This window comes from Hyperolius riggenbachi, chromosome 12 (genome assembly GCF_040937935.1).
Source record: "Hyperolius riggenbachi isolate aHypRig1 chromosome 12, aHypRig1.pri, whole genome shotgun sequence".
In the NCBI taxonomy this organism is placed as follows: domain Eukaryota; kingdom Metazoa; phylum Chordata; class Amphibia; order Anura; family Hyperoliidae; genus Hyperolius; species Hyperolius riggenbachi.
This window is the reverse complement of record NC_090657.1, coordinates 3,864,942-3,882,243: the sequence shown is the minus strand read 5'-3', so window position 1 is coordinate 3,882,243 and position 17,302 is coordinate 3,864,942.

Below are 17,302 nucleotides of genomic sequence, written 5' to 3'. Positions count from 1 at the left end.
TGAAACGCACTGCCCCCCATTCATTAAGTGATGAACACGGCTGCAAGACTCATCCATTCTTCGCACCGCTCTGCATCCACATCTCCCCTTTGTGAATCCCTGCACTGGCTCCCTATCCGTTTCAGGATAAGTTTCAAGAGTCTATGCCTGGCGTATAAATCTGTGCACAAAACCTGCCCTACCTACATCTCGGAGCTTGTTCACAAGTATACACCAGGTCGCCCCCTCCGTTCCTCCAACGACCTTCGCCTCACCACCCCACGCATTTCACACTCCCATGCCCGCCTGCAGGATTTCTCAAGAGCTGCCCCCACCCTCTGGAATGCCCTTCCACCACCCATCAGACTTGCTCCCTCTTTCAACACATTCAAGCAAGCCCTCAAAACCCACCTCTTTATGATGGCCTACCCACCTCCTACCACACAGTAACTCTCTAAGGAATATTTAACAGCCCACCCCTAGTGTTTCCACCCCTCCCTTTAGATTGTAAGCCTCTGGCAGGGTCCTCCACTCCCTAGTGTAATCTACAGGATCATGTGCTCCTATCCTATGACAGCCTGTACTTGTATTACTGGGCCTACCTAACCAGCCCATATTGCATGATCATGTATTTTGTACATTTTGTATGTATAACTTTGTTCTATGTGTATAACCCTATGTATGTCATCCTTGTATTATTGTATATATTTAGTGTCCAGCGCTGCGTAATATGTTGGCGCTTTATAAATACAATAAATAATAATAATAATAATAATAATAATAATAATAATGCAACATTTTGGAAAAATCATAATATATTTTGTTTGCAACTGTAATCAGGACCTGTAATTTTGCGTAATTTTCATTTCATGCCGACTTAAGTGGTTAATAACAAAGTCCCCATACATGCTATCACACCAGCAGTGCTACCTATGTTATGGGGAATAGCGGGAACAAGGCAAATATTTTTTTCAAAAAGACATTGCGTTTTTAAAATCTATTTTCTAAAAAACTGCTAAGGAAAAATGTTTTCTAATGACCTGCCCTCCCCGGGACGAGTATCTCCGTCCCTGCAGAATCCCTATTCACCTTGCAGAGACGTAGGTACTACATCCCTTGCCACCGTGCACTCCCGCTGCCGATCATTAGAGAGGAGATTAATGAATGGGAACACAAGTCCTTGTGTGAATGACCGCCGGCATCAATGAGATGCCAAATCATTCAAGAAAGTTATGCGCGAGGACATCTTGTGGCCAAATAGTAACATTACAACTACACACACTTTTTTAAATAAACAGACCTAGATTTACATTTAAAATTAACCCCCTCACCTCCCACACTTCCCAAATAGTTACCCAATTTATATATATATATATATACACATACATATACACACACAATTAAAAAATACATAAATAGTTATCTTAGGGACTGCACTTTTTTATATGAATGTCAAGAAGGTATATTACTCTTACCTTGTAAAGTATAGGCTTGTAATTAGTGATGGAGGCAAAACTGAAAAAAATGCACCTTTATTTCCAAATAAAATATTGCGCCATACATGTTACTAGGGAAATATTTTGAATGTTGCAACAAACGGCTTTCTGTTGGTGAGGTCTGAATCCCCCCCCCCCCCCCCAGTGTTTATTTGTTTAAATAAATATTTATATAACTATTTTATTAGTAAAATGTGCTGTGCTTCCTTCTTCTTTTTTTTTTTTAAACCCTTCCACCCCCCTAAGCTGGCCAATCCTGGTGATTGGCTGTCATAGGCTTCTGTCGTGTCACATGGCTGTCCCTAGTACAGTGCAATCACCGCTCGGAGACTGCAGGTGGGGCACAGCCTGCGTGTGATCTCCTGCAAAACGGAGCCCCAGGACTTGACGCCAATTGGCATTAGGCGGTTCTGGGGCTGCCGCCCATTGGCGTTAGGCGTCAGCATGTAGTTAAAAAAAACATTTTTGCTTTGCATATTTAAAAAATATTTTCTTAATAACGACATGGTCTTTTCGAGATGTGTATTACTTGTTTCCACAACAGCATGTATGTGGGCTTTATTGTTAACTGTTAAAGTCGGCAAAAAATTATGCAAAATTTCACATAATTAAGCAAAAGAATGAATTGATATTACAAACTCATTTGAATTACTAAATCCAAGTCCGTGTGGCTGTAATTGCCAAAATTTAAGAGAAATTTGGCATAATAGTAATTAGCAGATTAAAATCACTACCCATGGGGCTTGTTAATGTTTCTGTGAGAAAACGCGGAAAAGCCGCCACGTGTGCTGAAAGCAAGGCGGCTGATTCCGCGTCCAACGCGTTGGTTTGCACGCGTAGGCCTACATTTGTTAGTATGGCCGAACGCGGAGAAACCGCCGCATGCCCTGATAATGGTGCGGCTGGTTCCACGTCCAGCGCGGCGGGTGGTACACAACATATGTCTGGTGTGGCTGGGACTGATAGCACGCGCGCTGAGAGGCAGAACTTTTATGACAGCCAGAAGGGAATCAGCTGACCAGGCCGGTCAGCTGACGCTTGTACCAGTTCCCATTGGTCCAGCACTTAGGGGAGGCGCTGGAGAGCGCTGTGAGATATATACTGGGTGCTGGTCATTCACTGGTTGTCTGCCATTGCAAACACTTTTTTGGAAGCATTCAGACCATAGTCAGATCCTTACAGTGTGTTTGAACCAGGTGGACCTGGGAATTCACACTGAGCCAGATTACCTTGTACTCTTGTTGTTTATTATTTGTTAGACCAGTTCCAGGGTGTTGAGATCAAGGCCCTCACACCCCAGACTAGGAATGCTGTGTATTTTCTGTGTATTCTCTAGCATAGTTCCAGGGTGTTGAGATCAAGGCCCTCACACCCAAGACTAGGGAACTGTATTGTCTATGTGTTATATTCCAGACTAGTTCCAGGGTGTTGATGATCACGGACCTCATACCCAAGACTAGGGAATTGTATTATCATTCATGTTATGCTCCAGACTAGTTTCAGGGTGTTGTGACTACGGACCTCATACTCAAGACTAGGATATTGCTACTTCTAGATTACGATAACCCAGTTCAGGGCTGGACCCTCTTATATTAGCAGCAGGGCTTCCTGCTATCCAGCCTTGGTCCCCCGCCCAGGGGTCCACAGGCTACAGGAATATCACCCACAGTCAGGGGTGAATTCCTCAGGAGTCTTAGGCCGCCAGCTCCTCTGGTGGTTCCCACTCAGTTGTTACTGTTACACCAAACACTCTCACTATTCTGGTGTCCAGAGGTTAGTAATACATCTGTATTATTGCTGATTCTGCAGATCATCGATAATCAGGCGTATATCTGCATTCTTGATGATTCTGCAGATCACCAATAATCGGATTCTCTCTGCGTGCTGACACCGATCATTACAGAATGGCAGACCGAACCCAAATGGATGCACTGTATAGCCATGTTGATGTCCTGACCACCGCGGTAAACCAACTTTCCGCGGCAGTTTTGAACCCACAGACCCAGATATGTCAGATATTTGGGGCTATTTCAGAACTTCAATCAGTGCGATCTCCTCTTAGCACAGACATACGTATGCTTGTACCTGAAAAGTTTTCTGGCGACAGATCTGACTTTCGGAACTTTAGAAATAGAGTGTTATCATACTTTGAGCTAAGGCCTAACTCGTCTGAAACCGTGGCACAGAGAATTACATTCATTAAGACTCTGTTGTCAGGGGATTCCCAGACCTGGGCGTATGGTCTTCCTGTTGGGAATCAAGCCCTGACCTCTGTCGAGGAATTTTTTAAGGCTATGGCTATGATTTACGATGACCCGGACATTGCCTCGACTTCTGAACGGAAGCTTAAGCTTCTACGTCAAGGCAAAGGTCCGGTAGAGAATTATGCTGCGGAGTTCAGGAGGTGGTCAGTCTCGGCTAGATGGGATGCATTCGCCCACCTAGACTGTTTTTTGGCCGGATTGTCAGATACTATTCATGAGGTAATGATAGGTCATCCTGAGACCGAATCATTGGATGAGGCAATTTCTTTAGCTATACAGATAGATCGCTGTTTGCGCCACCAGAGACAGGTTCGTGATAGAGTGGCCAGAAGGTCTATCTTACATGACTCTTCTCGATCTCCCTCACCCCCAGGCGAACCTATGCAAATTGGGTACACAAAGCTGAGTCTGGGGAAGAGGAATCACAGGAGCCCAAAAAAGAACGCTTTATATGGGTCCACTAGACCAGACAAATGCTACCACCTGGGATTAGTCAATACCATAGGTGAGCAGGATTCATGTCTGAACGATGGTCGGCTGATCCTTCCTTGTTCGGTTACGTGGGAAGGTCGGACCAAGTCAGCAGAAGCCATGGTGGACTCGGGTTCAGCAGCGAACCTCATAGATTACGATTTTGCTAAAAGTTTGGGGATACCGTTATCCGCACCCGACCAGCAGATTTCGGTCACTGCAGTGGATGACTCTCCATTGCGCAGTGCCCAGTTTCTTTCCCAAACCCCCCTATTGTCATGTTGTTTAGGGGCATTGCATGAAGAGAGTTTACAGTTCCTAGTCCTGCCGATGAAAGGCTCTGCTGTTGTTCTCGGTATGCCCTGGTTACGGCTTCACTCATCGCTGATTGACTGGGCTTCATGACAGCTACTGAACTGGTCAGCCCATTGTCAGGAGCACTGTTTGAAGAGGGGTGAGGCAGATAATACCAAGATACAGGTCGCAGGAAAGGCAGGACAGTGTACAGATATTTCTAATGGATCCTGTTCCTCACGGTTACCTCTCATGCATGAATCAGATAGCAAAAGCCCCAAAGCAGACGCTTTAGACAGGGGGTTTGGGCCCAAAATCTTTCTATCACCAAAAAACCAGGCTGACAAGAAATCATTTCAGGTGTCCCTGCTCAAGCAAGCAGTGCATGTGGATTCCACTCCCTCCCACCCTGTGTTGATTGATGACCAGCCTGAGTATGAGATAAAAAGGGGATTCTCTAACCTACATCCTGGAAAGCCAGGAAGGAGATGTCCGGAGTCCACTCCTCAGGGGGGGTACTGTGAGAAAACGCGGAAAAGCCGCCACGTGTGCTGATTCCGCGTCCAACGCGGCGGATTGCACGCGTAGGCCTACATCTGTTAGTATGGCCGAACGCGGAGAAACTGCTGCATGCCCTGATAGTGGTGAGGCTGGTTCTGCGTCCAGCGTGGCGGGTGGTACACAATATATGTCTGGTGTGGCTGGGACTGATAGTCCACACAGGTTCAGAAGGACGCGCGCGCGCTGAGAGGCAGAACTTTTATGACAGCCAGAAGGGGATCAGCTGACCAGGCCGGTCAGCTGACGCTTGTACCAGTTCCCATTGGTCCAGCACTTAGGGGAGGCGCTGGAGAGCGCTGTGATATATATACTGGGTGCTGGTCATTCACTGGTTGTCTGCCATTGCAAACACTTTTGTGGAAGCATTAAGACCATAGTCAGATCCTTACAGTGTGTTTGAACCAGGTGGACCTGGGAATTCACACTGAGCCAGATTACCTTGTACTGTTGTTGTTTATTATTTGTTAGACCAGTTCCAGGGTGTTGAGACCAAGGCCCTCATACCCCAGACTAGGAATGCTGTGTATTTTCTGTGTATTCTCTAGCATAGTTCCAGGGTGTTGAGATCAAGGCCCTCACACCCAAAACTAGGGAACTGTATTGTCTTTGTGTTATATTCCAGACTAGTTCCAGGGTGTTGATGATCACGGACCTCATACCCAAGACTAGGGAATTGTATTATCATTCATGTTATGCTCCAGACTAGTTCCAGGGTGTTGTGACTACGGACCTCACACCCAAGACTAGGATATTGCTATTCCTGCATTACATTAGCCCAGTTCAGGGCTGGACCTTCTTATATTAGCAGCAGGGTTTCCTGCAATCCAGCCTCAGTCCCTCACCCAGGGGTCCACAGGCTACAGGAATATCACCCACAGTCAGGGGTGAATTCCTGAGGAGTCTTAGGCCACCAGCTCCTCTGGTGGTCCCCACTCAGAGTTGTTACTGTTACACCAAACACTCTCACTATTCTGGTGTCCAGAGGTTAGTAATATATCTGTATTATCGGTGATTCTGCAGATCATCGATAATCAGGCATATATCTGCATTCTTGGTGATTCTGCAGATCATCGATAATCAGGCGTATATCTGCATTCTTGGTGATTCTGCAGATCATCGATAATCAGGCATATATCTGCATTCTTGGTGATTCTGCAGATCACCTATAATCGGATTCTCTCTGTGTGCTGACACCAATCGTTACAGTTTCAACTAGAGTCATTTGTGAGTTTCATTCATGCAAATGTATGTGGTTAGCGGAGTCAGAGTAAAGTCAGTATTACAGATACTTGCACTGTGGTCAGTCAGAGTGTCAGAGTCATTGGAAAGGAAAAGATCAGCACAATGGCTGAGGGAGGCAGTAATGGCATCCTCCTCCACATACATATGACTTCAAACTTCCTTTAGACCTTAATCAGGGTCGGCTCTAGACTTCTTGCTGCCTGAGGCAAACTTGTGAGGATGCTCCACCCCCCCCCCCCCAGAATTATCACACAGCACCCTACAATTTGCTCGTTATACAGTAGCTGTGGTGCGAGTTTTGTTACGTAATGCTATTATGCCGTGTACTATTTCTGCAGTACAAAGGGTCAGCAGCACCAAACACCAGAAATACTATAGTGAGTAAGTGTGCAGAATCAGATCCTAAACAATCTAGACTTACCAAAAACAAGAAAAGGTAGATCTGATCAACACCGCACCACTAATTGCAAAAGGATCCATCTTTATTCAATACCAAAATTTAAATGAGGGCAATTAAAAGCAAAACAAGTACCGTATTTTTCGGACTATAAGGCACACTTTTTCTCCCCCAAAATTGGGGAGAAAAAGTCCCTGCGTCTTATAGTCCAAATGTGTCCCCTAACCAGAGTTGGGCCGAACCTCCGATTTTAGGTTCGCGAACCTGGTTCGCGAACTTCCGCGGAAGGTTCGGTTCGCGTTAAAGTTCGCGAACCGCAATAGACTTCAATGGGGATGCGAACTTTGAAAAAAAAAATAATTATGCTGGCCACAAAAGTGATGGAAAAGATGTTTCAAGGGGTCTAACACCTGGAGGGGGGCATGGCGGAGTGGGATACATGCCAAAAGTCCCCGGGAAAAATCTGGATTTGACGCAAAGCAGCGTTTTAAGGGCAGAAATCACATTGAATGCTAAATGACAGGCCTAAAGTGCTTTAAAACATCTTGCATGTGTATACATCAATCAGGTAGTGTAATTAAGGTACTGCTTCACACTGACACACCAAACTCACCGTGTAACGCACCGCAAACAGCTGTTTGTGTAGTGACGGCCGTGCTGGACTGGTGCGCACCATGGCAAGAGTGCAGGTTTTGGTGGCTTTACAGCCCATATGGTCGCCTGGCTGATGTAGCTGAATGACAGAACAGTAACTGTCCAGCTGATCAAATTTGGTCTGACCACAATGAAGCAACGACCTTATTATCTTTTGTGTGCCCCCCGAGACACTCATCTAGGCGCCGGTCATTGCTTCATTGTGATACGCAAGCCCCTTCACCACGGCAAGGTAATGATCACGAAGGGGAATGGGCGCATGTACATGCCTTTTCTTTTGTTGTTGCAGCTGCCCGCAGTGCAGCCAGAAAAATTAGGCAGTCATGTACACGCACCAGAAAAATTATTACAGCGGCCGCTGCTAGCAGCGGCCTAAAAAATTCAGCAATCCGCCTGGAGTCCCGGACCCTGTTGGTGGTGGCGGAGAAGGTAGTCAAGCGGCCTGCAGGCAGACATGCTGTGTGGAGGGACTGGGAGCGACTTAGTCTTCTTGGGGCAGGCCAGGCAGCCAGTCACACGGCGTGCAGGCAGAGATGCTGTGTGTGCGGGGACTGACTTAGTCTTGGGGCGGGCAGCAGCCCTCCGGGATCCATGCCTCATTCATTTTGATAAAGGTGAGGTACTTCACACTTTTGTGACTTAGGCGACTTCTCTTCTCTGTGACAATGCCTCCAGCTGCGCTGAAGGTCCTTTCTGACAGGACGCTTGCGGCAGGGCAGGAGAGAAGTTGGATGGCAAATTGGGACAGCTCTGGCCACAGGTCAAGCCTGCGCACCCAGTAGTTCAAGGGTTCCTCATCGCTGTTCACAGCAGTGTCTACATCCACACTTAAGGCCAGGTAGTCGGCTACCTGCCGTTCCAGGTGTTGGTGGAGGGTGGATCCGGAAGGGCTACGGCGAGGCGTTGGACTAAAGAACGTCCGCATGTCCGACATCACCATGAGATCGCTGGAGCGTCCTGTCTTTGACTGCGTGGACACGGGAGGAGGATTAGTGGCAGTGGTACCTTGCTGGCGTTGTGCTGTCACATCACCCTTAAAGGCATTGTAAAGCATAGTTGACAGCTGGTTCTGCATGTGCTGCATCCTTTCCACCTTCCGGTGAGTTGGTAACAGGTCCGCCACTTTGTGCCTGTACCGAGGGTCTAGTAGTGTGGCCACCCAGTACAGCTCATTCCCCTTGAGGTTTTTTATACGGGGGTCCCTCAACAGGCAGGACAGCATAAAAGACGACATCTGCACAAAGTCGGATCCAGTACCCTCCATCTCCTCTTGCTCTTCCTCAGTGACGTCAGGTAAGTCAACCTCCTACCCCCAGCCGCGAACAATACCACGGGAGGGTTGAGCAGCACAAGCCCCTTGCGACGCCTGCTGCGGTTGTTCTCCTGCCGCTGTCCCTTCCTCCTCCTCCTCCTCCCCCAAAGAAACACCTTGCTCATCATCCTCTGAGTCTGACTCGTCTTCTGCACACGACTTCTCTTCTTCCTCCTCCTCCCCCCTCTGTGCTGCCGCAGGTGTTGAGGAAACAGCTGGGTCTGATGAAAATTGGTCCCATGCCTGTTCCTGCCGTAACGGTTCCTGGTCACGCTCATTCACAGCTTCATCCGCCACTCTACGCACAGCACGCTCCAAGAAGTAAGCGTAGGGAATTAAGTCGCTGATGGTGCCCTCACTGCGGCTCACCAGATTGGTCACCTCCTCAAACGGCCGCATGACCCTGCATGCATTTTTCATCAGTGTCCAGTTGTCGGGCCAGAACATCCCCATCTTCCCAGACTGTTTCATTCTACTGTAGTTGTAGAGGTAGTGGGTCACGGCTTTCTTCTGTTCTAGCAGGCGGGAGAACATGAGCAGGGTCGAGTTCCAGCGAGTCGGGTTATCGCAAATGAGGCGTCTCACCGGCATGTTGTTTTTGCGCTGAGTTTCCACAAAGCGTGCCATGGCTGTGTAAGACCACCTCAAATGCCCACAGAACTTCCTGGCCTGCTTCAGGACATTCGCTAAGCCAGGGTACTTTGCCACAAATCTTTGAACCACTAGATTCATGACATGTGCCATGCAGGGTATGTGTGTCAGCTTCCCCATATGCAAAGCGGCAAGCAGATTGCTGCCGTTGTCGCACACCACGTTGCCTATCTCCAGGTGGTGCGGGGTCAGCCACTCATCCACCTGTTTCTTAAGAGCAGCCAGGAGAGCTGCTCCAGTGTGACTCTCCGCTTTGAGACAAGACATGTCTAAGATGGCGTGACACCGTCGTACCTGGCATGCAGCATAGGCCCTGTGGAGCTGGGGCTGTGTAGCTGGAGAGGAGAACTGCCACTCAGCCAAGGAGGAGGAGGACAGCGAAGAGCATGTAGCAGGAGGAGAGGAGGTGGCAGGAGGCCTGCCTGCAAGCCGTGGAGGTGTCACAATTTGGTCCGCTGCGCCCTGCTTGCCATCGTTCACCACCAGGTTCACCCAATGGGCTGTGTACGTAATGTAGCGGCCCTGCCCGTGCTTGGCAGACCAGGCATCCGTGGTCAGGTGTACCCTTGACCCAACGCTCTTCGCAAGAGATGACACCACTTGCCTCTCAACTTCACGGTGCAGTTGGGGTATGGCCTTTCTCGAAAAATAAGTGCGGCCTGGCATCTTCCACTGCGGTGTTCCGATGGCTACAAATTTACGGAAGGCCTCAGAGTCCACCAGCCGGTATGGTAACAGCTGCCGAGCTAACAGTTCCGCCACGCCAGCTGTCAGACGCCGGGCAAGGGGGTGACTGGCCGAAATTGGCTTCTTCCGCTCAAACATTTCCTTCACGGACACCTGACTGCTGCTGTGGGCAGAGGAGCAGGAACCGCTCAAGGGCAGAGGCGGAGTGGAGGAGGGTGCCTGTGAAGGTGGAAGGGAGAAAGCGGCAGAAGCAGATAATGCACCTGATGGAGGAGGAAGAGGAGAAGGAGGGTGGCTTTGCTTTTGTGTGCTGCTGCTGCTTTTGCTCAGGTGGCCATCCCATTGCTGTTTGTGCCTTTTCTCCAGGTGCCTTCGTAAGGCACTTGTCCCTACGTGAGTGTTGGCCTTTCCACGGCTCAATTTTTGTTGGCAGAGCGAACAGATGGCTTTGGTCCGATCTGAGGCACACACATTAAAACATTTCCACACCGCTGAGCCACCCTGGGATGTGGGCACTATGGGGACCTCAGCAGCTGATGCTGAAGGGCAAGTTGGCTGGCTGTACATAGGTGGCGATACATGGTGCCGGACTCTGCCACCAGCTGTTTCTGACGAAGAGCTGCCCCAGCTTCTTTCAGCAACTTCTCTCCTCCTACTACTCTCTGACTCCCCCTCTGAACTGTCCCCCTCTTCATCTCCTCTATTCGGAACATACAGAGGATCCCTATCATCGTCATCATCGTAGTCATCCTGCCCAGCTTCGCTTGACTCAGAAAAATCCAAACATGCACCATCAGTAGGTCCTTCATTCTCCTTACACGTTACATCCATAGTGTTGCCACGTAACGCAGACATATGAGCTGGTGAAAATTCATCTGGCTGTAACAACAATGGCTGTGCATCAGTGATTTCACCACTAAATAATTCTTGCGAAGTGTCAAATGCAGCGGAAGTGGTGCTAGTAGTAGCGCTGGTGGCTGAGCAAGATGAGGTGTTCTGTGTCGCTAAATACTCAACCACGTCCTGACAATCTTGGGAGGTGATGGGACGTGCCTTCTTCCGAGCACTGTACTGTGGGCCAGGTCCACACGAAATTACATTTACACGACCTCGCGCAGACCTGCCGGGTGGCCTTCCTCTGGCTCTGGCACTACCTCTTCCTCTACCTGTTTTGTCCATATCGGGTATGCACGGAGTGGTATATCACACTGCGTGCACTCACGTAGGTAGGTGGGTTCACTTAACTGCACAGGTATGCGCACTGATGCGGTGGGTTCACTGAACAGTACAGGTATACAGTGGCGGGTTCACTGAACACAACAGGTATGCAGTGGCGGGTTCACTGAACAGGTATACAGTGGCGGGTTCACTGAACAGAACAGATATGCAGTGGTGGGTTCACTGAACAGGTTTGCAGTGGTGGGTTCACAGAACAGGTATGCAGTGGCGGGTTCACTGAACAGTACAGGTATACAGTGGCAGGTTCACTGAACACAACAGGTATGCAGTGGTGGGGTCACTGAACAGAACAGGTATGCAGTGGCGGGTTCACTGAACAGTACAGGTATACAGTGGCAGGTTCACTGAACACAACAGGTATGCAGTGGCGGGTTCACTAAACAGGTATACAGTGGCGGCTCCACTGAACAGAACAGGTATGCAGTGGCGGGTTCACTGAACAGAACAGGTATGCAGTGGCGGGTTCACTAAACAGTACAGGTATACAGTGGCGGGTTCACTGAACAGGTATACAGTGGCGGGTTCACTGAACAGAACAGGTATGAAGTGGTGGGTTCACTGAACAGGTATGCAGTGGTGGGTTCACAGAACAGGTATGCAGTGGCGGGTTCACTGAACAGTACAGGTATACAGTGGCAGGTTCACTGAACACAACAGGTATGCAGTGGCGGGGTCACTAAACAGGTATACAGTGGCGGGTCCACTGAACAGAACAGGTATGCAGTGGCGGGTTCACTGAACAGAACAGGTATACAGTGGCGGGTTCACAGAACAGGTATGCAGTGGCAGGTTCACTGAACACAACAGGTATGCAGTGGCGGGGTCACTAAACAGGTATACAGTGGCGGGTCCACTGAACAGAGCAGGTATGCAGTGGCGAGTTCACTGAACACAACAGGTATGCAGTGGCGGGTTCACAGAACAGGTATGCAGTGGTGGGTTCACAGAACAGGTATGCAGTGGCGGGTTCACAGCACAGGTATGCAGTGGTGGGTTCACTGAACAGGTATGCAGTGGTGGGTTCACAGCACAGGTATGCATTGGTGCGTTCACAGCACAGGTATGCAGTGGTGGGTTCACTGAACAGGTATGCAGTGGCGGGTTCACAGAACAGGTATGCAGTGGCAGGTTCACTGAACAGGTATGCAGTGGTGGGTTCACTGAACAGGTATGCAGTGGTGGGTTCACTGAACAGGTATGCAGTGGCGGGTTCACAGAACAGGTATGCAGTGGCAGGTTCACTGAACAGGTATGCAGTGGTGGGTTCACAGCACAGGTATGCAGTGGTGAGTTCACTGAACAGGTATGCAGTGGTGGGTTCACAGCACAGGTATGCAGTGGTGGGTTCACAGCACAGGTATGCAGTGGTGGGTTCACAGCACAGGTATGCAGTGGTGGGTTCACAGCACAGGTATGCAGTGGTGGGTTCACAGAACAGGTATGCAGTGGTGGGTTCACAGCACAGGTATGCAGTGGTGGGTTCACAGCACAGGTATGCAGTGGTGGGTTCACTGAACAGGTATGCAGTGGTGGGTTCACAGCACAGGTATGCAGTGGTGGGTTCACAGCACAGGTATGCAGTGGTGGGTTCACAGCACAGGTATGCAGTGGTGGGTTCACAGAACAGGTATGCAGCCAGACAGGAACAAGTTAAGCCTAACTAATCTTTCCCTGAGAGACAGTCTGCAGCAGCTCGCCCTACTCTCACTAACGCAGGCAGCACACGAGTGACCGTAATGGCCGCCGCTGCCTGCCTTATATAAGGGGGGGTCGGGCTCCAGGGGCTAGTGTAGCCTAATTGGCTACACTGGGCCTGCTGACTGTGATGTAGAGGGTCAAAGTTGACCCTCCATGTGCATTATGGGGCGAACCGAACTTCCGCAAAGGTTCGCCTGCGGGACGCGAACGCGAACCACTGAAGTTCGCATGGAACCGTTCGCAGGCGAACCGTTCAGCCCAACTCTACCCCTAACGCCAGATGCAGAAAGCACAGCTGAAGGAATTACCAACATTTATTACTTATTCCAAAAAAGGGCTGCAGTCCGTTTCGTGGGTCAACAGCCAACTTCCTCAGGAAAATATAAAAAGAGCAACTAAAGCAGGGAAAATACAGAGTTGAGCTAAAAATCAAGCTAAAAACTCAAGCTAAATCAATGTACAATTTAGGTTTGTATAATAATAATAATAGACATAATTTACCAATATCGGATGATGACATGAGGTGAATTAGTCTGGCATTCATATAACCGCAGTATGTGGTTGCTATGAGGAATACACCAGCGAATGGAAACCTTATTAGTTATAGGATATCATTCATTAATTAGCACACAGTAAGGTCTGGTTACTGCATCATGTGTTACATTTCACCTGATAGGAGGTAAAAATAATGCCTAAAAGTTACAGACAATTTTATTCATGTGTGTTTTTCTGAATTTATGGCAATTGCAAAAGATAAAAGAGAGTCCTATCCTCAGTATGTAAAGGAATAGAGAGTAACCAAGAGAAAAGCTGTATAACTGAAATGCATGCGCACGTGCACACCGCAAGGCATTCTGGGAGATGTAGTCCGGGATATGCGAGTACCCTGCTGTACTTGCATCTCCCGGTATGCATCGTGCCGTGCCTGTGCATGCCCCGCCCCCCACTGAGAATAACAAATGCTTGAAAAAATGGCACATGAAGGGCGGGCTGGTGTCAGAGGAGCAGCACCCCGTAGGTAAGTAATGGGGCTCCCCCAACAGTACACACCATTACACACCTCCCTTATGGAGAGGATCATTTTTCAAAAGAAAAAAAAAAAAAAGAAGAAAAACGGCTAAGATCGCTTTAGGAGGTATGTTTTAAAGTGAGCCTGAAGTCATTGTTAAATAAAAAAAACTAAGTAGGAGAAGGCTCTGGGTCCTATAGAGCCTTCCCGTTCCTCTCCTAGTCCCCTCGTTCCAGCGCTGTAACCGCTGTTCTGCTTCGGAAGTCTTCAAAAAGGGCGGCTCTGCACACTGCACATGCACAAGCAAACTCTCTCGGTGTTCCGAAGCCTCCCCCTGCGGGAGATTAGAACAGGGAGACAGAGCTGGAACCAGGGGACCATAAGAGGAACGGGAAGCTTCAAATAGGACCCAGAGCCTTCCTCCTCCTTAGGCAAGTATCTGTTTTTTACTTTAAAAATCACTTCAGGTTTGCTTTAAGTGTGACTCACAACTTGATTAGCTGAAAGGGGTGGCCTAGGTTAGAGTGCCTGCAGTAATCTAACAGGTGTGGAAGGAATCATTAGAAGGATAATGGTGAGCTTCTGAGAGGAAATGACGGCAAGGTAAGTATGTGTAACGATTCTGCTAGAGTATGAGGGCACTAGCAGACAAATAGAAAATAGATGTTCCCTGACAGGGGAAATGTCTAACAGTCAGTGACAGCAGAAGGCAGTACTGTCACTAATACAGCTATGAGAATGGTCAACAGGCAGGGTCGTTAACAGATCTGACAGATAAGGTACAAAATCGTAAGGCAAAATCAGAGTGAGTATACAGGCAGAGGTCGGCAACAGATCAGGGGCTCGATTCACAAAGCGGTGATAACTCAGTTATCACGCCTAAAAGACTTTAGGCGTGATAACCTTTGCACCAGCAAAGTTATCACCGCTTTGTGCTCTAACTCGCACGAAGTTTCCGCGCGTACGTGCGTTTGCGCATACGTGCGCGCGCAAAGTCCCATAGGGCTTAATGGGCACTTCGCGCGAAGCACGGTGCGCTGCGCGCGTAGTGCACCACGCTACGCGCGCAAAACTTTGCGCGTGGGAGTTCGCGCGAATTCCTTCAGATCACGCCTAAACTAAGTTTAGGCGTGATAAAGGGCTTTTCACAGGCGTGCAAAGTGTTTGCACTGCTTTGTGAATCAGGCCCCAGATAGGCAAAGTTACAGAATCGTTAGGCAGAAGAGTAATAAGAGGCAAGGCAGAGGTCAATAATACAATCACAATAATATGTTTATTCCTGAGCTAAGTGCAAATCCCGGGGTGCTGCCGGTTCAAAGCACACACGGATCTGACTAAGGTCTGAGGCCTTCACTGTGAAGTGTTAGCTAGAACAGACAATGTGGTACTGGCAAAGGGAGCCTTAAGAAGCCCGAGGTGACAGATTAGGCACGCCCCCGCACGCCCCGCAAATCAGGATGGAGAGGTGGATGCCTACATGTCAGTGAATAAGAGGAGCGACGCTGACAGCGTATGCGTCTGCTCTCTTTCACTCCAAGAATGGGAAGCCCAGCCAGAGCACAGCTGATGTCCCACGAACCCGGAAGACGCCAATGCACTGCTGGCAGCTGCAGCGCCAGTGAGACTCGCAGCCCTGACAGTATGTAGTATTTATTTGCAGGGACATTATGCATTTTCAATAATTTTACTTGGTTCAAGTTCCCTGTAAGCTGAAAAACACTAAATATGGTCAATGAGATAGAAATAATTATGGTTTGAATACAGTTTCCTGCTAATTGTATGTAGCTTGAAATCGGGGTAATAAAAATGGACAGGAAATGTATTTGATTGGCTGAATTAAAATCTGCATAGAGTTTGCATTCAAACCAAAGTGATGTGCTCACTGACCATCTCTACAAAACACTGCATTGCATTCTAACACTTCAGCAGCCAAATAAAATAAAACTTTATTTGGCTGGCAGGCTGAATTTTACCTGCCACTGGGGAAGTGTTCCAACCCCAGCCTGGCAGGCTCGGCAGGGTATGAAGTGGCAGGGTAGAGTGGCAGCAGGGAGCTTTCATAAATATCTAGATGGCTGGATCGGCTTCTTCTTCCTACACTGAAGCAGCGATATACTCTTGACATGTCTTCTCAGTTCCAATCACGTGATATGACTTGTAATTTGGAATCCACCCCGGTCATCCCACCCCGGTCATCCCTGGACCTCCCAGATGTGCAGGTCACTGTTAACCACACTACTATTCACCCTACCTCTCAAGCCCGCTGTCTGGGTGTCACCCTGGACTCCGCACTCTCCTTCACTCCCCACATCCAAAACCTCACAAAGTCCTGCAACTTCCACCTTCGTAACATCTGTAAGATTCGCCCTTTCCTGACCCCTGCCACCACCAAACTCCTCATCCATTCCCTCATAATTTCCCACCTCGACTACTGCAATGCCCTTCTGTCTGGACTCCCTAAGACCCGAATAGCCCCACTGCAGTCCATCATGAATGCGGCTGCCAGAATTATCCACTCCTCCCATCGCTCCACCAGGGCGGCTCCCCTCCGTGAATCCCTCCACTGGCTTCCTATCCAGTCCAGAATCAGATTCAAGATATTGTGTCTGACCTACAAATCCATCCACAAAACCTGTCCAACCTACATTTCTGATCTTACTCAGAGATACACACCAAGCCGCTCACTCCGCTCCTCCAATGAACTTCGCCTGACCATCCCCCGCATCACCCAGTCCCATGCACGCCTCCAAGACTTCTCAAGAGCCGCTCCGACACTATGGAACTCCCTACCTCCACCCATTAGGGCAGCCCCCTCCTTCAACACCTTCAAGAAGGCCCTCAAAACTCACCTTTTCACTCTTGCCTACCACCCCTCACAATTGCTCTAAACCCACAGCCGAACTCTGGTCCCCTACCTCTCGTGTCCCTTCCTCTCCCTCTAGATTGTAAGCCTTTGGGCAGGGTCCTCACTCCTTTTGTGTCCTACCTGATCATGCACCTCTATTACTGTGCACCCATGCTATGCATTTGAGTGAACCTAACTTGCCTAACTCCATGCTCCCATCCAGTGACTGACTAAGCATTACCTTGTACTCATAGGGCTTGATTCACAAAGCGGTGCTAACTGTTAGCACGCCTGTAAAAACCCCCTTAGCACGTCTAAACAAGCTTTTCGCGCATAAAACTTTATGCGCGCAAAACTTTATGCGCATAAAACTTTACGCGCGTACTGCGCAGGGTGCTCCGCGCGAAGTGCCTATTGAAGCCTATGGGACTTAGCGCGCGTAAAACTTTGCGCGCGTAAGACTTTACGTGCGCAAAGTTAGCGCGCGATCTGATTGAGAAATC